Source organism: Natator depressus, chromosome 9 (assembly GCF_965152275.1).
Source record: "Natator depressus isolate rNatDep1 chromosome 9, rNatDep2.hap1, whole genome shotgun sequence".
Lineage (NCBI taxonomy): Eukaryota > Metazoa > Chordata > Testudines > Cheloniidae > Natator > Natator depressus.
In genome coordinates this window covers 91,730,876-91,753,683 of record NC_134242.1, presented here as the reverse complement: position 1 = coordinate 91,753,683, position 22,808 = coordinate 91,730,876, and the positions used below count along the sequence as shown (strand labels likewise).

At 41.7% G+C, this 22,808-nt stretch overlaps 1 protein-coding gene across 1 annotated transcript in view; it reads left to right on the top strand.

Annotated features, from left to right (window-relative positions):
- The window catches only part of AFF2 (ALF transcription elongation factor 2), a 437,890-nt gene that overhangs the window by 8,764 nt on the left and 406,318 nt on the right, over positions 1–22,808 (top strand). The gene's annotated exons all lie outside the window — the stretch shown is intronic.

Genomic DNA, 22,808 nt, shown 5'->3' with positions numbered 1-22,808 from the left:
AGGGAAAGTAGGCATCATGTTTTGAAAACCGTGAATTGGCTTACGTTTCGCCACGAGGGCTTGATTTGGAACAAAGCACTATCTCAATCAATACAGTGGAGTTATTAAAAACTAAACTCTTCATTCAATGGAAGTGGTAAATGCAACTTTGCATTATTAACAGCTGTTTCAATAGATTCATCTGTTAAGAAGTCAAAAGAATTAAGTCAAGCAGCAAGAGGCTTTAAAAGTCCATCAGAATTAATTAAGAAATTATAAATCAATCAATAATGCCCCCAAAAAAGTCTTGTAATGACCTCAGTTACTCTGTTTAAGCATAAACAAGATAATCAGCTATGTTTCCCATCTAGAGATAAGATCTTTGCCAATTAACTTAGGACTTAATTAACTCTCTAAGGTACTGAACTTTAGATATATCACATACTGTGCTTTAACTTTATTATTACTTAACGCAGTAGCTCTAGTGCTGCCTTGATTTATTATTATTATATTACTATTACCTTTACACTTATGATGTTGTTAAAAACAAACCTTTACTATTAAATTAAAGTTAATGCTAGATGAAAACGACATTGGCATTCAATAAAAACTGCGAAGTTTATATTTGCAACCCACCAGGCTAGCCGCTATCCCTTTCCAGAAGGCATCTCTGTAAGAGCTTGGTTAACTTTTGCTGAACGGTTAGGACGTATCTATTCTTTATTGCCCAGCTGTAATTACTACTTCGTCCTGATCTTGAGATATTGCTTTGCCAGCCCTTTAGGCCTAAACAGTCTTAAAAATCTCAAGGAAGTCATGGTACAGGGCAATAATACGATCTCTGCTTTAGTCTGAAAATCCTTCATGCTGGTCTCTGAAGTAAAATGGCTGGGGACAATCCTGATTTTTGTTATGAAGATACTTAAAATGCCTCAGTTTTTCTTTCTTTCTTACTGCAAAATGGTTTTTGAAGACTCGAGTAGAATTTGCTGTGTTTACTAAAAACACACAGTCCAGTGGAACAAGTGTGCATTGTGCCGAACAGTAGAGGGAAGAGAGAAACTGGAAGAGCGTGAACGCTATCAAAGCTGGTTTCAGAGTAGCAGCCGTGTTAGTCTGTATTCGCAAAAAGAACAGGAGGACTTGTGGCACCTTAGAGACTAACCAATTTATTTGAGCATGAGCTTTCGTGAGCTACATGCATCGGATGAAGTGAGCTGTAGCTCACGAAAGCTCATGCTCTAATAAATTGGTTAGTCTCTAAGGTGCCACAAGTCCTCCTGTTCTTTTTACTATCCAAGCTGTTCCTTTTGCTCAAAGTTAACGTTACTGGTCCTACTTCAGTGGCTCCTGATAAATTCATTCAGAGCACGGAATGTCTGGAGCTTGTCAGCCACTACAAGAAATTGCAGTCACTGGGTGTAGTATCACCAGCAGATCTTTATATAAAAGATGCTTTTGTGTTTCGTGTGAGGTATTTCATGACCCTAAAATAAAAGCCCAACATTTTATTTTGACAATGCTACCACCTTATCCACAAGTCAGATCATCTTCGGGTGCTTCTATATACTCTTTCCAGCGCTGGATCAGTCTAATTGAGTCTCTCTTTTTTGGCTGTGCAAACCACAGTTTCAGATGGATGGCGTTGCTGAGAATAGCAGTACATATGGGCTTCTTCACTAGTTTAACATAGAACTAACTGTACAGGGCTACTGAAGGTAATGGGAATTTTGCCATTGATGTTACTGAGAACAGGACTTGGGCCAAGAGTGATACTTTCTGCCCCATGAAAGAATCATTCCAGTTTTGTTTTGTTTTTAAAAAGCATGAGATTTTTTGTGTGTTGTCCGTATTTAGGAGGAAATAAAGCAAGCTTATAAGCCACCTCACATTTGGCAAGCAGTAGTAGGCTGATTTTAGGTGCTTGAAGGGTATAATTTCAGGAAGAAACAAATTCTGTTGAGAAGCCTCTGATGGGACTACCACCGTCCCTTTATCTGGTTCTTGCCTAAAAATATGTACCGCTGTGTGTCTGTTATTACACATATGTATGTGATGGCAGTATATGTGGTAACGTGTGGGGTTATCCTGTGCTAAATGGCATTTGCCCTATACCTCTAACCTGTTCACCTGCACTCTGCCCACTGACCCATCTCAGCTGGAACGACAACTAACATTTCCTACCTCTCGGCAATCTCCTTCTCAGCCGCTATTTAGCTCTTTCCGCCACACGTGGAACTTCCCTTCAACATGACGTTGATCCAAAGTAAAGGATGAGATTAATGGGTTGTGGATTAATGATGGGATTAATCTGATATTTCACAGCCTAATCTAGGAAAAGGTGCTTTACCCACCAGTAGAGTACTGAGAAGCCCCTGTGTGAGAGGTTCACGACCTTGGTTTCTATCCCTGAGAAAATGTGAGGTAGCTGACTCTAAAACGGCAATGCTAGGCACAAAAAAGTTCGAATGCAGATCATTTTTAGACCTTTAAAAAAACCTAGTTATAATTTTCCTTTCCCTCTGATGCTTTTAGAGTTTGACACATGGTGTAAAAGACCCCGGCCTTACAAGCTGAAGGATCTGAAAATTACTACCATTACTCCAGAAGTTTTATGTAAAAAAATAAAAAAATGCCATAAACAAAATGTATGGTGGTGTGGTAACCACATTAACTCCCCAGGGGCCTGGTTTCTATTCCTTTGCAGGAGAATAAGTTATGAAACATTCCTCTTTAAAAAGAAAAGGAGGACTTGTGGCATCTTAGAGACTAACAAATTTATTAGAGCATAAGCTTTCATGAGCTACAGCTCACTTCATCGGATGCTCACGAAAGCTTATAAATTTGTTAGTCTCTAAGGTGCCACAAGTCCTCCTTTTCCTTTGACGGATACAGACTAACACGGCTGCTACTCTGATTCCTCTTTAAGACACCTTTCCTTTACAGGTACAGTCCTACCTACAAAGGATATATGGTTCATTGCGAAGTAATATGATGAATGGGCAAACAGATCAGCAGTAGCATGCACGTATGTATTGCTCTGTATTTGCCAGCTATCCAGCAGCAGTAAGCTTATGGGAGGATCCCCTTAGTTGGGGTGGCCAACCTGAGCCTGAGAAGGAGCCAGAATTTACCAGTGTACATTGCCAAAGAACCATAGTAATACACCAGCAGACCCCCAATAGCTCCCCCCACCCCGCTCCCAGCACCTCCCGTCCACCGGTAGCCCCACTAATCAGCACCTCCCCCTCCCTCCCCGCAGCTCGCGATCAGCTGTTTTGTGGCATGCAAGAGGCTCTGGGGAAGGAGGTGGAGGAGTGAGGGCACTGCAGGCTTGGGGGAGGGGGCGGGAAGGGGTGGAGTGGGGGCAGGGCCTGTGGCAGAGCCAGGGATTGAGCAGTGAGCACCCCCCGGCACACTGGAAAGTCGGTGCCTATACAAGGAGCCGCATATTAACTTCTGAAGAGCCGCATGTGGCTCCGGAGCCACAGGTTGGCCACCCCTGCCCTTAGTCGTTGCACAGAGAGACACAGACCTCGTAACCTGGCAGGGCCCAGATACAGGACACTATGTGTGACAGACCTAAAATGAGGAACACAAAATTACTCATGCAAGAAGCTTAAAATGGTTTATTCCTGTAGTGTTTAAAACTCTTTCTATAGCTCCAGTTTAATGATACTTCACTTCACACTTTTCAACAATAAAAGAGAGCGGGGGGACCAAATCTGTAACATTGGGAGCATGTTGAGTGCTAACCCCTGAAATGAGAGAGGTTCAAGAGATATGGAGAGACATTAATTCTTATGCTCCGCATTTGAGTTACTACGTTTGCTCTCCTCCCAGGCACAGACTAAGAGACTATCTGCTACATGTATGTCTGTGTTTCTGTTAGATGTCTGCCTCCACTTATGGGTGAAGACGAGATAATGATAATCCTTTGAGGACTCATTGGTAATGGAAGGGAAAATGACTTTACACACACTAGTGAACAAAGTCTCACATAATTCCTGGATGCTAGCAAATTATGATAGCCTCCATTTTACAAATGGGGAAACTAAGATACAGAGCGGTTAAGTGACTAGCTCAGGTTCATCCGAGGAGTCTGTTCGGAGTTGAGAATACAACCAAGTTGTCCTGCCTCCCAGGGCCAGTCACTAATTTTTAATTATTCTTTGATCACGTTCCTCCTCTTGGTCTCACTATTGGAAAAACACAGAGGAATAAAAGGTGATTCTAAATTATAGTGCCTCCCAGTTGGTAACCAGATCAGCTAGGGCACTTTGGCCAAGGGCCAGACTCCTTCGCCAGGTCTCTACCCTCCTGAACCTGAGTCACTAGGTGACAATCAAAAATCGCTTGTAGGAAATTAGAGGGTTTCGTTCTTCACCAGATTTAGATGGGTATACTTGCCACAGACCCTGGGGAATCTGTCCAAAATGTCTATAATGTAGTAAATGTATCACTACAAAGGTCTTAAAGTCGTGAGCCAAAGCCCGTTGACGTCCATGGGAAGACTTCCATTGATATTTAAATGGGCTTTGGATCAGACTCTTGGTCTTTTACCAGTTTGATTTATATAGGCTAGAATACAAGAGTATCCCCATTGTACTCTTCAGCAGCAGTAATGCCCTGGCCATGGTGTTGCTCAGGAACTATTGTTTCAGTGACCACAAGAGCAACGGTAGATATCCTGTTAGATACCAGGATAACCTGAACCCAGGGCAAGTTTGGGAGCATGGAACCTGCAACATCAGTGGTGACTGTGTAGTGGCAGGTCAGGCTTTTTCATTACTTGTGAAAGCTTTGCCACCATGCCAGTAACTCGTAGCTCTGATTGGAGAGAGAAAACTTCAAGGAGATAAAGTGTAACAGGGAAAAATAATGTGTGACACGTTGCAATGACAAGATTATCTTGGCAGTTTGTGAATGATACAGTGAATCCCAGGCACTACAGATGGCATTCTTCTACGGATGTGATATAGACACCCATGTTAAAACCATACAGATCACAGGATCTGTCACCAGTAATGTATCATGCAGCAAGCCTACCACAGCTAAAAATGTTCTGACAGCAATTGCAGCAATAAATGTAACTTATAACAGAGATAAAAACATTCTTTTATTGATCCCTGATTTGGGGGAGGTCTGAGTTGGAGTTTTGGGGCTTGATTCACTGTTGTGCAGTCATTTGCACCGGAGTGCAAAGTGAGTTTTAATGTGGAAGAGTTTTACACACACTTTGCACTGGCGTAAATGAGGATGCAAGTTGCAAGGCAATAGTTGCTCATTGTCTGTAATACAAATTGTGTTCCTGCTAACTTCCAGTCCATTCAGAAATGAACAAAGAGAGTTTGCTTGAAAACCTCCATTTTAAAATATACTTCATCTTATTTTTAGTGTAAGAAAGTTGACCTTTTAACATTTGTCTTTGCTTTCAGTCAATGGCTGCAATCCAGCCCTATTGCAGATTGACTGGGCTGCATTAATCCTCATGTTTACCAAGAAGTTAATTCTCTTGTGCTAATGTTGTCTGGAGAGTTTTCAAGACAATCTAACCCTAGCTTTTGGGATAAACATTGCTTGCGTGTCATGAAGCCCATGTTGTTTCTTGCCAGGTACAAGAGGGGGTCTCAAGAGCTTCCTGTTCAAACATCCCCACCTTGCTGGAATCCCTTCTAGTGTCAGGCCTCCCTTGAGCAGAGATTGCTGCATTGGGATGATTTTTACGTTTTTGGTTTTTAACATTAACAAATAGTTTGATCTCCACCAATCCCTGATTTTTTTTTCTCTCTTCAGTTTAACCCAGCCACAGAGGACATTATTAACTTAGCCTCTGTGCCTCTCTCTGATAGTATAGATGGCAGGGTATATACCTTTTGGCTGAAAGGCAAAGTCTTTGCCATTTGCATGTGACCTTACCCCTTAGGAAAGCACAGAGCCAGATGGTAGGAGAATGGACCTAGGTCGGAGATGAGGCGGATGGAGGTCACTCAGCCAGTCACCCTAGATTGTCTACCCTCAGCTCAGCAATCTAGGTGCCATCCAGTGCATCAGTATGTGTTTAGGATGGAAAAGGAGAAAAAGTCCATATCCCCGCCCAAAGTCATGTAATGTTGCTGGCAGCATCACCACCCTGATGGCTGTAGAATTTACTGCAAATGTGAGCAGAATAAACCAGTGTTCAGCTGGCTTCTTGAGCCAACAGCCAGCCTGCAACAGAGTGTCAAATCCTGGTCCCATTGAAGACCATGGCAAAATTCCCACCGATTTCAGTGGGGTCAGGATTTCACTTGTTCTCTAAGAGTTGTAAACTAGAGCTGGGCAGAAAAAAGCTTTTCAGTCCTGCAAAAAAAATCTGAGTCAGTCTCTCTCTCAGTCTCTGGCCAAATGAATAGTTAATTATGCAACCAAAGCGGAACATCTCCAGCAGTAGAGAGTAAAAGCAACCTGCCCCAGAATAGCCAATAGCCTGATAGATAATGCCCTCATCTGGCATAAGAAAGACCCAGGTTCAAATCCCTAGCTCTCCCACATCCCAGGTGAGTGTCTTCACCACCAGGCTATTGGCTATTTGGAGATGGTTTATTTTCTCTCTTGTTTTGACTAGAAATTCCATCCTGGACCTCAGAAACCTTCCCAGAAAAACTCGCATCAAAACTAAGATGCTCCCGCAAAAAGTTCCAGTTTTGATTAATCTGAATTCTTCAGTGGAAAACTTTTGTTGAAAAATTCCCAACCAGCTCTAGAGTGAACTGCATCATACAAACTCTGAAATCTAATGACGGCTATTTAAATCTCAACATATAGCAGTTTCGCTGCTGCTAACTAGCAGAACTATCCAACTCATACACTTAGCCCAGTTCTGACCTGATGCCTTCCAGGTGCAAAAAGCTCCAGTTGTCCCTTATTCAGCTTCCTCCATGATATATTGAATAGTTCAGTTCTGCACTAAAAATACAAAAATCCATGGCCTGCTGAGAATTGAGGGACAGAGTGCAATAAACTAAATATAATATCACCATAAATAACACAAAGATATCATGCAACTGTTGATTCACTTTCATATTTAATTCAATAAATTACTATATTCTTCAATTGGCCTGAGGCTACCAGAGATTTTCTGATCTGTTGCCTGGTGTACTATAGAAATTAGACACATTGCTGCAGAGGTTGGGATCAGTTTGTGATGGAGGATATAGGGGCTTATGTACAAACAGTGAGTTTTACTTGGTACATTATAGTTAATATGCCCCTGGCTGTCGGTGAGTGTTCGCTTAGCTCTTCTGCTTAATAAAATTTTCTTCAGCCCCAGAATTGTTCCATTAAACAGAGGCAAAGTGATAGAAATTAAAGTTGTCCAAAATAAATAATTGACCTGCCCTTTTTCCTGAAATCTTGAAAGACTTGGGGCACATGTAAAATAGAGCTTGGCACAGTGGTGTTAAGAGAGACTAGAGTCGAGCAATCAATCTTGGATTCATCCCTGCAGTGCACTAGCATTTCCTTGCACATGGGTGCTTTTCAAAAAGCAAGCAAATTACCTGTTTGGAGAGATTAAGTGAATTGGTGTAGTAACCTGTAAACTATAATTTAAAGGGTCAAAAGCCTCTTTCTTCCCTCTTCCCCCCCACCCCCCTCCAGTGAATTGAAAAACTCCAATAACAATGCTTTTTGTATGACTGCTCTCTTCAGTAAAATTTACTTTATTACTATTTGGAGGCTTTATCCCTTTATGACAACCAGTACCAAGAGTAATATTACACCAATAACTTGGTTTGCTAAGTATTAATACAAGGGAAATTATGCTAAGAGCACTGTGTGAGTTTAATTGCAATTCACACTTTAATATTTTGATGCAGCTGTAAAAATGCAGAATGAGAAACATTACAATTCTATTAGATACTAATAAATTGTGTTGTGTAGGAGAATATGAGCAATACTCGCTATAATGAGGAACATTCCACTTGCCATCTCTGTGTTTTAATCTTGCCTGTGCATGATTTTCATAGGCTGGTTCAAATCAAGGTGCTGTAGGATAAGGCAAAAAGGAAGGCAAAGAGCTATATATTTTTATTTCGAACAATCAGAAACAAAGTGAAAATCATGTAAATTATCTCACTCATGAAGGGCTTTAATCAAACCCTTCATTTATTTTTTTATGTGAAATGTAAGATACTTCTGAATGGATCCACCCAGGTTTTAAATTGTTTTTCTTCAGAGGCTTAGGCGTGGATGTGTCTAATAAAATCGTATTATGAATAGCACTCAAAGATTCAGCGCTTTTCATTTCTGCCTAATGGAAGTGATATCTTTAAACTTAAGGACATTTCTCTTTCACCTTTTTTCATAAATGAGGGTGACATGGGGGAAACAATGCGTCAGTATGGGCGAAATCTTGCTGGCCTCACCCAGGCAATTAGTTCCATTTGACTTCAGTGGGATTAATCGTGGCAGAAGTCCAGCAAATTTTGGCCCTAAGGTGGAGGTTGTCTGTAAGAGTGCACTAGAAGTTACATAATGAATATGAAACTGTGTACCTTAATCTGCTACAGATTAAATTGTTAATATTGTTTAATATTCATAGTGTCCAGAGAACCATATTGGGCCCATTATGATAGGCAATGTAGATTCATATAAAAGACACAGGCCCAGGTTCCCAAAGGTTCCCTAACTCCCAAAGAAATCAATGGGAGTTAGGCGCCTAAATACTTTGAGGATCTGGGCCATGGTCCCTCCCTCAAAGTGTTTCCAGTATAAGTAGACAAGTGACACACAAAGAGTAGAGAAGCAGGATACAATCAAATATACACAATTTTTATATTCATTACACATTCTCAGGTAAACCTACTTTGTGTATTGTTGTACATATTCAAAACATAAATATGAAGTTGGTAGCTAATAAAAGGTGACAGATGAGAATTAGTCTAGCAGTTGGAGCACAGGACTGGAAAATGGGAGATCTGAATCACAGGGCAAGTTGCTCAACCTTCTGTAGGCTTCAGTTTCTCCCTCTGTGGGAATAAAGATGCCCACCTTTTTGAGAGGGTAGCTGTGAGGATTAACTAGTAAATGGCTAAGTGCAAAACTTTATAGCTGCCAATGATTTGAGATCATATTACAATTGATGTGGACACAAGATGTAATGAAACAGCTGATAAAGACGTAGGTTATTTCCTCAGCATCTATAAGCTGATGTAGCTCCATTGAAGTCCAGGAAGTTATGCTGGTTAAAACCAGTTGGCAGTTTGGCTCTGTATGCTCAGTAAAGATTCTAGAAGAAAATAGATGCCGATAAATGTTTTAAGTTCATGTATTTTCAATTAACATTGGTTATGGAAAGAGTGGAGGCCTAAAACCCATGGCAAAATAGATCACTGCCATATTCATTTGCACTTTTCTCATATATAGAGATTCAGAAAGAGCACCCCTGTGTCTTCTCCTAGCAGTATGTATCTATTCTTACTGGCCTTGCTCCAAAAGCACATTGAGGCCCATGGGAGACTTTCCACTGACCTGGACAGACTTTATATGGAAAACCATTTTGCTGAACTACTGTCCTGAGATCCAACTGTGAACACAGTGGGAGGGTGGGGCCCTTACACATTTCTCTCTCTTTTACCAAGCCCTGGACACCCCTACTTCACTCATCCCAATTCTCACTACCGCTCCTTATCCAGCCGCTGCCCTTTGTTATCTGGGGCTTTGCCTTATACATGCACACTGGGATTTAATACAGCTGATTGCATGTTTCCATCGCGCCTAAGCCTAAAATCATTCATTTGTCTTAAATGAAAAACTTACCTAGGGATCAGACAACGATAACATTATTCAGTCTTCGTCATCTTCTCAATTAAAATGTTCAAAGAGTCATTAAACTAACTAATGGTGGAAACTTCAAGTAGAAATAATACAGTAATGAGACACGCTTTCATCGTCTTGTGAAGGAAAATGTATTTCATTTGATTCAGATAAATTATATGCCCCTATATATTATGATCAATATTTTAACAAGACTTTACTTTTAATGATTCTTGAGTAATGAATAATCATATTTTGTATATGAGTAATGACAGGATTTGTTGGACTGATATATTTCCTATTTCTAAAAAAATCATGTTGAAATCTTAACAAAAAATAGTATAAAGAGTTGGTAACTCCAACTTGTTTCCTTAAGAAATATAAATATCACTTAATGACCAAATCAGAGTACATGTGAGTAAAACTAACTTAAAAATATATCCTATAATATTTTTGGTCTTGATAAATTGAACTGTATAGTCATGAAGCCTATACATTAAAATAGGATGTCTTTTTAATACAGATTAATGAACCAACAACTGCTAGAACTGGCAATCCATGTTACAAAATTAGGATTCTATTTGATCAGTATAGGATCATTTTAATAGTTATTTTCTGAAAAATAACTACCTTCGGGGAGGGGGGGTAAATTCGTCATGCCTTGGGACCAGAAAATGATGGCAACAAACCTGGTCTAAATTACTTTCTAATTTGAGTCAACTTTTTGTTTTCTTAAAGTTCAAATTGAAGTTCTGTAGAGCATTTTACAGCCAATGCAGGCATTCGCGGTATAGTGACAATGTCTGTGCTTTATTGACTACCCAGCCAATGGATTCAGGCCAAGATTTTTTTAAAACATGATGCCTAAATTGTGTTCCTAAATTCATATTTAAGCACCTAACTAAATGGTCTGATTCTCAAAAAAAGCTGATGGAAGCCTTATGTGCCTAAATATTGAGTAATGAGCCTAATTATAGGGACTTACTTATAGGAACCTTGGACAACTTTATGCAGATCAACCTTGGACAACTTTATGGAGATCAGCAGGCATTTGTCACTGTACTCCAAAAAGGAATCTCACTACATGTGGGAGATTAATTTTCTCAAAGTTGAGCAATCAGTCTCCTGATTATATTGATCTGCAGTTGGCTTTTTTACAACTGTTCTTCCATCCAGTCTTGAGGTTTGCTCCTGGAGTGATAGATATTGTTCTATATTTTCAATACCCTTCGGCAGTAGTTGGCTGGTTTGTTGTTGACTGGTCTCCTTTTTCTTAGTGTCTCGCAAGTGCCCAAAACTAATTTACAAGCTTAGCCACTGACATGGTGACTTTTTTCTTTTGTAGCTTGATTCTTAGTGGTGAAATGATGTTCTTAGGATTGGTTTTAAAGTAAAAAAGACACAGCCTGGTATATGTAAGTGTACAGTTTAGACTTCATTCAAAAGAAGTGTGGACAGCCTTGACAGTTAATTCTTGGCTTCAAAAATCAAAACATTATGAACTATCAACAGTGTGGATCATGATCAGTTAGATCTACTCTTTTGTCAAGTAGTTCCTTAATTCTGTTTTGCATTTGTTTATGCAATAAGCACTGACATGGTTCTGCCCATCTTTTGTCTAAAGCAATGTTTCTATCGCTAATAATAAAAGGTTTATCAGATGTTAAATTATCCAGCAGTGTAGGTTATTGTATTGTCTTTTTTCATCATTCAGTTATTTTAGCACAGTCCAAGACCAGATACATTTTTTATGTTTCTTCTTTGACATTAGTCTTCTATAAAATGGAGATCAGCTATAATTGTCTCACTATATTTGCATAAATACTCTTCTGCTTTTAAACTCCTTGCCAAGCGTGGCTATTTCACTCAAAGTGATATTCTCCCTTTGTCAATAGCAGTGCTTTCTTCAGGATGACACAGTTAATAATTTGCAGTATGTAAGTGAAAAATGCGTGTTAACATTAGCACAAGAATGATTGTTACTGGCTTTTATAGAACTAGTTTTCTGGCATGGTAGCGGGCATCCTAAAGGGCATTTTAACAAATGAAATTCATTTAAATATCAGCTCAACATATAAGTCAGAGTAGCCCCTTAGACAATAGTAATTATTATGGAGTCAATATTAGGTCTCATTTCATAATTTTGTGTAGTCACAGCCTAGTTTTCAGTGGACATTTGTTGATGACATAAGATCGTATAACATCACTTGGTACTACGTCCAGTTCCTGTTTAGGAAATGCCTAGTAATATATTAGCAGGGTATTACAGGACTGTAGGGATGAATTTCTATGGCATTTTCCCACACTTCTTGATTCTAGTCAGGAGTATTACTCTCAGGTTCTCTTTAACACTAAAAATTAACTCAAATCACCCTTTCTTTACAAATAATTTACTATTTGAAAATGGATAAAAAATGCCCAATTTCCTCCCATAACATCAGCAATATTGCTCTTTGAGTTTACCAAGTATAGAAACCATCCCAAATATTGTAAGCCCTGGGTGTAGTGATATAGGAAAACAGACCAGCATTGGAGTTATACATTTTGTTTATCATTGTGTTCAATTCACTGAGAGCTTTTGGAGGCCGGCGAGCAGGCAGTAGTTACGTTTTTGTAATTTCGTAAGCACCTTCACCCTCCTCTTATTTATTATTTGCATTATAGTAATAGCTGAAGCCACAACCAAAACTGAGGGTAAACTTTTCAAAAGTACTTACAGCCCATTATCAAAAAGTTATTTAGACCCTTAAGAGTCTAAGTCTCATTGACTTTGTGACAATTAGGCTCTTAGGTGAAATCTTGTCCCCAGTGATGTCAATGAAGTCACCTACTCCAGGACAGGCCCAACAAAGGAAGTAACAATGCCACGAGCCGTCACCTTCAGCCCCCAACTTAAACATCTCCAGTGCATCACCAAGGATCTAAAACCTGTCCTGAAGGACGATCCCTCACTTTCACAGATCTGGAGAGACAGGCCAGTCCTCGCTTACAGACAGCCCCCCAACCTGAAGCAAAAACTCACCAGCAACCACACTCCACACGACAAAAACACTAGCTCAGGAACCTATCCTTGCAACAAAGCCCGTTGCCAACTCTGTCCACATATCTATTCAAGGGACACCATCATAGGACCTAATCACATCAGCCATACCTTAAGAGGCTCATTCATCTGCACATCTACCAATGTGATATATGCCATCATGTGCCAGCAATGCCCCTCTGCTATGTACATTGGCTAAACTGGACAATCTCTACACTAAAGAATAAATGGACACAAATCAGACATCAAGAATTATAACATTCAAAAACCAGTCGGAAAACACTTCAACCTCCCTGGTCACTCAATTTCAGAAGTCGCAATTCTCCAACAAAAAAACTTCAAAAACAGACTCCAACGAGAGACTGCTGAATTGGAATTAATTTGCAAACTGGACACCATTAAATTAGGCTTGAATAAAGACTGGGAGTGGATGGGTCATTACGCAAAGGAAAATCTATTTCCCCTTGCTAATTTTTCCCCCTACTGTTACTCACACCTTCTTGTCAACTGTTTGAAATGGGTCATCCTGATTATCACTACAAAAGGTTTTTTTTCTCCTGCTGATAATAGCCCACCTTAATTAATTGGTCTCATTACAGTTGGTATGGCAACACCCATTTTTTCCTGTTCTGTGTGTGTGTGTGTGTGTGTGTGTGTGTGTGTGTATACATTTTCCACTGCATGCATCCGATGAAGTGGGTTTTAGCCCACAAAAGCTTGTGCCCAAATAAATTTGTTAGTCTCTAAGTTGCCACTAGTACTCCTTGGGGTTTTTTTTTTTGCTGATACAGACTAACACGGCTACCACTCTGAAATGAGAGTTATTTCACTGAGGCCAGGATTTTATTCCAAGTCACTTTTGTAAATGAGAGTAGGAGCCTAAGTCACTGAGGCACTTCTGAAAATTTTGCTCCAGGGGCCCTTTGTGCTGAGCACTACAAAACCACATAGTAAGAGACAGTCCCGAAAGAGCTTAATAGACATCTCCATTTCCTGCCCCCCTCCAACTGGTTTTTGTTATTACTCTTCCCAGCCCATCTTCATCGAGGATGAAGGCCTTGATCCTTTTAACAGACCTCCCGTTAGTGCATGGAATTGAACCCTCTAGACATTGCCATCAGCACTTCAATCCTCTCAAAGCGCACCTGGCAGGTTTCCCAGAAAAGCAAGACGTGGTCACTGCTGCTCATTGCCAGGAAAAAGCCTGGATAATGCTCATTCTAGCGACTGGGTCACATTTTATGAAATAAATATGCCAGATATTTATCCTTCGAATGACAAGAAATCACTGCAAAGGTTTGATATTGTTTTCTATAGGAACCCTTCCAAGCTGTTTGAATGACCAGCTTGAATGCGCTAACTCTGAAACTCTTTTCATACAGGATATGTGCCTGCTGCTTCACCTGGTTTTCTAGCATTTAGATGGACGTAGTGAAGCAGCTTCTCTCCCCCCTTCTGTAGTTGGCTCTGAATATTTTCTCCTATCAAAACTGCTTTCTGTCTCCTCCTGAATTGTTCCAGAAAAGACTATTTGAAAATACTCATACGATGCTGTATGTTTGCCAAATAATGGACATTTAGGCAGATATTTTAAATACATTTTATACATTGTAACGTATTTTGTAAGACATTGGACAAGAATTGTACCCATCCTGTAACAAATTTACAAAATATTTATTATCTTCCCCTGGAGGAAAGCCCCCTGCTGAAACATATTGGAATCCTGGGACACTGTTTGCAATTCACAAGTTAGCCGGAAGTATAGACAAGCCCTCAGGGAGCTGCGATGAACTCTCTGGTGACATGGAGGAGAAGGATGCCATATCCCAATACCAATCTGCAGAGCCACTCAGTCGGTTTCCTTGACATTTTGTAAAAATTCAAACTGTTAACTATTTTGAAATGTCATATCTTACTGGTACCACCTGCCTCTCTCTTTCGATATCCTGTGCTTCTTACCAGATTCCTTTCCTTCAGTATTGGACATCAGTGTGTGTATTATACACACTCACAAGAGACACTGCTTGAGTTACGTTGCTTCTTGTTGGTTAACCCAGAATGGCCTAACAGAATACGCTCTTGTTTGATGGTTCTTAGGAAATATGACATTGTTCTGCCTCTCCAGTAATTCACTAATGTGAATCCTAGAAATATGATGCATTAATAGAAGATGAAAAAGAATATTTATATGTGGCATAGGGAAATCACCCAGCTGAGACTGAAAGTGTGAATATAATAATACTAGAGCAGGGGAAGTAACATGAAGGTGAAATGGCAGACATAAAAAGGATGATTTTTTTTTAAACATGCCATATATTATTCTTGCTGTTTTCCTTTCAAAAGGAAGAGCTATTGGGTCTTAAGTTTCTGCAAAATGCATTAGTGAATGCCATCATAGAAATCTGAAGGCAAGGCAACATTTCAGCAACTTTATATATAGCCATAGACTCCGTAAAGCGCATCTGTCTGTTGAACATAACTTATGGTTGGAAGTGGGAACCTTGGTGAGGGAAGAAGTCTTTACATTTCTATTTCCTGGATGTGTGGGGTTTTTTTGCATACATGTCACGATATTTTTTTATTTTCTATTCTGTGTTGGGTTTGGTTTCACTCATAAGTAACATATGGTCATGCAATCAGTAAAAAGCTACTACAGGCACTGCAGCTGCATAAATGATACACTATTCACCAGGCTGGAAAGAGAGTCTGAACCACGATAAAGCTCTAAGTGATTGGTTCGGTCAAAGGAATGGGTGAGAACAGATGGCTTAGTACTTAGCCGCTCGCTTTGGCCCAGCGTTGGCAATCGGATGCAGGTCTGAAATAAAATGTTGTTCTTTAAAACATACAAGAAGTTAACCAGCACATTTAAAACCCACAAAACAATCTTCTCCTCTATGTCACCGATTCAAATCCAGCCAAAGTGTTGGATTTTCAACTGTGCCTGACCTGAGCTTCGGGAGGGGTGGGTGAGAAGGGAAGCACCGGGTGAGGTGGTGGATGATGGGAGGAGGGAAGGACAAGGCCACACTACAGTTCAAAACTTATTGAATGCCAGCCTTCTGTTGCTTGGGCAATCCTCTGGGGTGGAGTGGCTGGGTGCCCGTAGCCACCCTGCCTGCATTCTTAGGCATCTGGGTGAGGAGGATATGGAACTTGGGGAGGAGGGCAACTAGTTATACGGGGGCTGCAGCGGCGGTCTGTGCTCCTGCTGTCTTTTCTGCAGCTCCACCAGATGCCGGAGCATGTCAGTTTGCTCCCTCGTTAGCCTCAGCATTGCATCCTGCCTCCTCTCATGGCCCTCCTCCCTCCTCTCATGGCGTTCATTTAACGCTTTCCTGGACTCTGCCATTGTTTGCCTCCACGCATTCTGCTGAGCTCTTTCAGTGCGGGATGACTGCATGAGCTCTGAGAATATGTTATCGTGAGTGCAATTTTTTTCGCCTTCTAATCTGCACTAGCCTCTGGGACGGAGATGATAGGGGGAGCATAGAAACATTTGCAGCTGCGGGAGGAGAAAAGGGAGAGTAGTGTTTAAAAAGATACATTTTAGAGAACAAAGGGAAGACTATTTCACACTGAATCAAGTGATTCACATTACATAACACATGTGCTTTTGATACAAGATCGCATTTTGCGTCTTCTATTGAGTGCCTGCTGGTTTCGTGTGAGACATTACACATGCTCGGCTGGGCAACAGAATTCGGCTTACAGGCAGCCATGGTAAGGCAAAGGGCTTCGGCTTCTTCAACCTTCATAACATGTGGGAATGGTTTCAAACAGCAGCGCCCTCCTTTCCTATACCAAGCAAAGCCCGTTGGGTTGGTCATTTAAAAGGAGGGGCTGCGGTTTTAGGGTGAATGTGCAGCACAACCCCCCCACCCCCCGCAAATTCTCTGGGATGGTCGCTTCACCCCCACCGCATGGCTAGTGTCAGGGAAGATCCCTGTCAGCCAAATGCGAACAGCTCAGCATGAATGGGACGCCCCCCACCGCATGGCTAACAGCAGGTATGATTTCTTTTCAGCCAAAGGCAAACAGCCCAGAAGGAACGGGCACCTCTGAATGTCCCCTTAAACAAATTTCCCGTATTTCAAGCAGGTGACCACGAATGATATCATCCTTCTGAGGCTAACACAGAGAGATAAAGAACGGATGTTGCTTGAATGCCACCAAAGCCCAGGCCCATTCATTGCAATGCTTTGTTCTCCAGTGATTCCAGACTACTTGCTACTGGCTTGGTGTGGTAAAGTGTCCTACCATGGAGGACGGAATAAGGCTGACCTCCCCAGAAACCTTCTGCAAAGTCTTTTAGAGTACCTCCAGGAGAGCTTCATGGAGATGTCCCTGGAGGATTTGCGCTCCATCACCAGACACGTTAAGAGACTTTTCCAGTAGCTGTACTGGCCGCGAATGCATCCCAAGTCTTCAGGGCAAATTAATCATTAAACACGCTTGCTTTTAAACCCTGTATTATATTTACAAAGGTACACTCACCAGAGGTGCCTTCTCCGGCTTCATGGTCTGGGAGCCAGCCTTGGGAGGATATTGGCTCCAGGGTGATGAACAGTTCCTGGCTGCCGGGAGAAGGGATTCGCTGCTTGCCTGCTGTGCACTATCCTCAACCTCCTCATCTTCCTCCTCCACAAAATCCTCATTCCTGTTGTGTGAGACTCCCCTCTTGCAGGTGTCCACGGACAGTGGTGGGGTAGTGGTAGGAGCCCCCCCTAGAATTGCATGCAGCTCATCACAGAAGCGGCATGTATGGGGCTCTGACCTGGAGCGACCATTTGCCTCCTTTGTTTTTTGATAGGTTTGCCTGAGCTCCTTAATTTTCATGTGGCACTGCTGTGTGTCCCTGTTGTAGCTTCTGTCCATCATGCCCTTGGAGATTTTGGCAAATATATTGGCATTTTGTCTTTTGGAACAGAGTTCTGCCTGCACGGATTCTTCTCCCCATACAGCGATCAGATCCAGTACCTCCCGTTCGGTCCATGCTGGAGCTCTTTTGCAATTCTGGGACTGCATGGTCACCTATGCTGATCAGGTCGCCATGCTGGCCAAACAGGAAATTAAATTAAAAAGTTCCCCGGGGCTTTTCCTGTCTACCTGGCCAGTGCATCTGAGTTGAGAGTGCTGTCCAGAGCAGTCACAATGGAGCAGTCTGGGATAGCTCCCGGAGGCCAATACCATTGAATTTCATCCACACTACCCCAAATTTGACCCTGCGAGGTCGATTTTACTGCTAAATCCCTCGCCAGGGAGGAGTACATAAATCGATTTTAAGAGCCCTTTAAGTCGACAAAACAGGCTTGGTCATGTGGATGGGTGCAGGGTTAAATCGACCTAACGCTGCTAAATTCGACCTAAACTCATAGTGTAGACCAGGGCTTAACTTCTGGCGCTTGGGGAGCTGGAGTACAGACATCGATGGGAGAGTGCTCTACCATCGACTTAGCTTGTCTTCACTAGACTTGCTAAATCCAAACCGCTGCAATGATCACAGCAGTGCGGATTTAGCCGGAAGTATAGACAAGCCCTCAGGGAGCTGCCATGGATTCTGGTGACATGGAGGAGAAGAACGCCATATCCCATTACCAATTTGCATAGCCACTCAGTCATTTCCATGACATTTTGTAAAAAATCAGATTGTTAAATACCCTGATATTTGCGCATTTCATGCTGCTCTGGTTTCGGCAGGCTCTAATATTAATTTTACAGGACCATCCAGACCTCACCTTATTTTGGCAAAGCCACAGAGGTTTTGTGACTTTATCTAGACCATTCTCTGGTTTTCCTGTTGTTGTTTTTATATACCTCTGGTGGGGGTTGTCTGAATTTAACAGCTTGCCACTGTAAGGTCTAGTGTTTAGAAAATGTTGAGTTTGTATTTTCATAAAGAGCCTAGAGAATCCTACAGAATAGAGTACTAATGTTGAGAACATTCCCTTTTGCCACAATGAGAAAACTTTACCGGTAAGTTTTCAGGGGAAATATTGTATTGAATGGTTCTAGTCTCATAAAAATAGGAGCATCAGCTAGAAGAAGGAAATAGCTATGCTCAGTTAAATAAATTATACCGTGATTTCTTACAGGCAGCATGGATATATTAGTTACATTTAAAAAAGGCAATAAAATAAAGTGTCTGTGTTAACCTAGTGATAGCATGTTCTGTGCACTAAAACTCGTATTGACATCCATGTGGGTGTTCAAGGCATGGAAGGCATGCAGGATAGGGCCGAACACTACAAACACATCTTGGCTCTGTATGTTTTTTTCCTAAACCACAGTGTAAGGTTACATATGACTTACACAGCAAAGTAAATCACTGCTTTCTTAGTCAGCAGGGCTGAGCAAATGTGTGCTAATGTTAGATTTATGTTAATATTTACATGAATACATTTAAGATTAAATTATCTGTATGCTTTATGTAAAATGGCTTAAATTCTCAGTTTACATATACTTATACAGTGTTTAGTGCTGTATAAATTAGACTCAAAATGGGGCAAAATCAATCACTGCCTTACAGTGAAATATGGCCAGTGAAAGTGACTTGGACTTTCCTTCCTCTGAAACCCAAATGTCTTCAATATGTGCTCCACAATAGAGCTGGTCAAGTATTTTCCATTAAAACATACTGGATGGAAAATTGGGTTTTTGATTAAATGGAATTTTTTTGTGACGTGTCTGCTTTCTACAGAAAATTTTGATTTTTTTTATCCAAATAGCAAATGTGCAAAAATCTAAATATTTTTATTTGGAAATGCTGCTATGGTGCATCATAGGCATTGTTGTTTGGTTGCTTCATGTCCCCATTTTCCTCAACAGGCTGGGGATACTCCATGGCCAAAATACATCTCCCATGATCCATCACATCCGTTCTCCAACAGAGGAGACCAGAATGCATCATGGGAGATGTAGTCCTATCAGTGCCCGAGCCCAGGGTATTTTCTTTTTATTCCTGCCAGTCTGAGTTCTGATCTACACCTAAAACTGAGGCCAACCTAGCTACATCGCTCAGGGGTGTGACAAATCACAACCCGGACAGACGTCGTTAAGCTGACCTAAGCCCTGGTATAGACACTGCTAGGTCAATGGAAGAATTCTAGCTACTGCCTGTCAAGGGGGTGGATTAATAACTACAGCTATGGAAAAGCCCCTTCTATTGCTGTAGGAAGTGTCTATGCTACGGTGCTACAATGGCGCAGCTGCAGCACCGGAGCTGTGTTGTATCCTTTTACTCTTTGCTTCAGACTTTAATTAGCCCCCCCGGAAGCCTGTTTTGTCTTTGCTGCCCTTGCCTTTACTGCTCTCAACCTATGTGCTGTGGGCCAGAAGTTCCTCAGCGACAGCCAGGTATGCTGTACGCTCCAGGGGCTGAAGCAGCACCTCACCAAACAGGTGGGCCCCTGGTGGTGGCAGATGGAACTACACCATGGAGAACATCAGATGCACCTCATGGTGTCTCTGAGGCTGACAGCTGTGGCATTATTCGTGGGGTTTAGCCCCGCTGGCCTCCAAAGACAAGCTGACAATAAATATTTTTCTATAAAAAGTGAATGGTTAGAGCCCTGACAACATAAAGCCTGCCTCATGGACTGACCTCCTGGCACAGGTGCTGGAGTTAGCAATTTCTGTAGATCCAAGAGGCAAAATTCTAAGAGAAGGTTGACTTTAACATTGACCTTACGGAGAGTAACAAGGTGGTCTGCTAGCACTGGATTTTCCTCTCCTCGTCTTTGATGGAATCACTCCTGATACTCCTTTTAGAGACTATTTTGTGTTAGTTTCTAAAGGATTCAGAAAGGCTCTTCCAAGAAAGTGCTGTCATAACTGGAAAGTGTTTTCAACATGTGGTCATGACCATAGAGCTATTCAATAATAATTCTGTTCCAAAGGGCCCTTCCTCTATTTGGTATATAGAGGCAGGATGCTGAAACTTGCAAGAACCTTGCTATTTGAACACCATTGCCAAATCTCATGTGATATTTGATGTTTTTCTTAAAGCCCCAGCTCCTGAAGTCATGTGACTTAGGTAAAGATCACAGCTTTAATTTTTTTTTACAAGTAATTTTCTGGCTTTTATGGTTGAAAACTTCAAAATGTGACCCTGAGTGCACCCTAAAAGTTAAAAAACCAGAAGACAAGAAAATGAACCCCATATTTACCATTTAAAAACAAACAATGATTTTTAATGTAATCGATCATGATTTTTTGAGGCCTAACTCATGATTTTTGTAATCTTGGGGCTGGCAATGCTATGTCAGTGCCTATTTGCAAGGAGGGAACAGTCAGCTAAGAGACATGAGAAGGAAATGCTGCATGCATCTGTTCACCCTGCCAGGGGCAAAGGGAAACAGGGCCATGGGTTTTACTGAGTGTAACTGTAATTTAAAGTCAGCTGCACCATTTTTGCTCAAGTCGAAATTTTTTAGGGACCAGCAGGATAGTGCTAAACTAAATTTACAATTTTTAGAGAATGGTAGGTAAGGTTCGGAGTCTCAGCTCTAACTCTCACTGATAGCTTAGCAGTCCCGGAACCTTTTCTCAGGATCTGTGTATCAACAAATGATTATAACATTTGTATTGTATCGTCCATGAGCAGGCAGTATGGCTGGGGTCAGACGGAGGATACAGGACTTGGAGTCAGACTGGGTTACCCACTCTGCCATTGACTGGCTGAATAAGCCTTGGGCAATTTGTTCACCTGCTCAGTTTCCCCCGTGGGGATAAAGATAATCCGTGTAAAACATCTGAGTTCTATAAATGAAACAGAATGGGTTTCTATGACTTGGTTTCACTGCACCTGGACACTGCAGCATATCCAGTGATTAGTGCACTTGCATGAGGACAAACTGCTTGAGTTTCAATCCAGGTGATACTAACACCATGATGAAGACACCTTGTACAAGTGGGAGATGATATCTGCTCCTTTGGTTGAGAGACTCTGCCTGTCTTTTGTACTCATGTTCACAACTTAGTGGTTTCACTGGATCTCCCACTATTTCTGGATGCCCAGGTAGCAACAGTAGCCATGAGGAAATTCCAGATCCAGAACTGACTTTCTCTGTTGATGTGCGAGTGACTTCATGTATTGACCTTCATGCCAAGCTGCATAGGTCATCTATTCTCCTGGGTCAAGCTCAAGGTCTCAGTCTTCTCCTGCCTGCTGGCCCCACCTCCCGCAGTAAATAGCTTGGGCCTACCTCTGACTCCAGGATCTTGACCAGCACTGACAGCTCTGCTCTTTTGATACAATGGAACTGTCTACTGCAAAGCTGAAGAGCAGAACTCTGAGCTTCCTCAAGAGCTGGTCCAGGTCTCTGGGATTCGCCTCCGCAGGAACTGAGAATCACCTCAGACTTCACGACTACTCAGTCCAAGGTATATCTCAGCAAATCCCACAAGCACATGAATAACTCTGAGCATGTGAGTTGTTCTGCTGAGGACCAGGGCCCAAAAGAGCACTTCTTTGGCGTTGTCTTCACAGATACGTGCGCACACACATAAACTGAAAAAAAAATCCCACGTGCCAAGTAACCCTGGTGGAAAAAGATGGAGAAGAGGCAACACACAACAGATGTGAGTCACTACTTGGAAGTCAATTCAGTATCATGATGATGGGCACAGTCTGTGAACCAGAATAGGAAAGAATGGATCAATGGGGGTGGGGGGTGGGCAGGGAGAAATAAAACCCCCCTCCCCCTCCCATCTGCTAGTTAATGGAGCTTAGAATTTGTTTCATGCCTTTGCCCTTGAGCAGTGGGAGGGTTATTCTGGGGATATCCGTGGATGAGTATGGTCTCTTTATCCCTGTCCATTGGGATGAGAGGAAGGCGCCTACAGGAAAGTCTGTGGGGGACAGAGGGCTCTTTCACCAGTAAATGAAGCTCCAATCTAGCATACGACTTCCTGTTTTTTCTTCAAGCTATGGATGTTTTTCTCAAAGGTAGGCGCTGGCTCAAACAGGAACTAATTCAGGGAAGTCCGA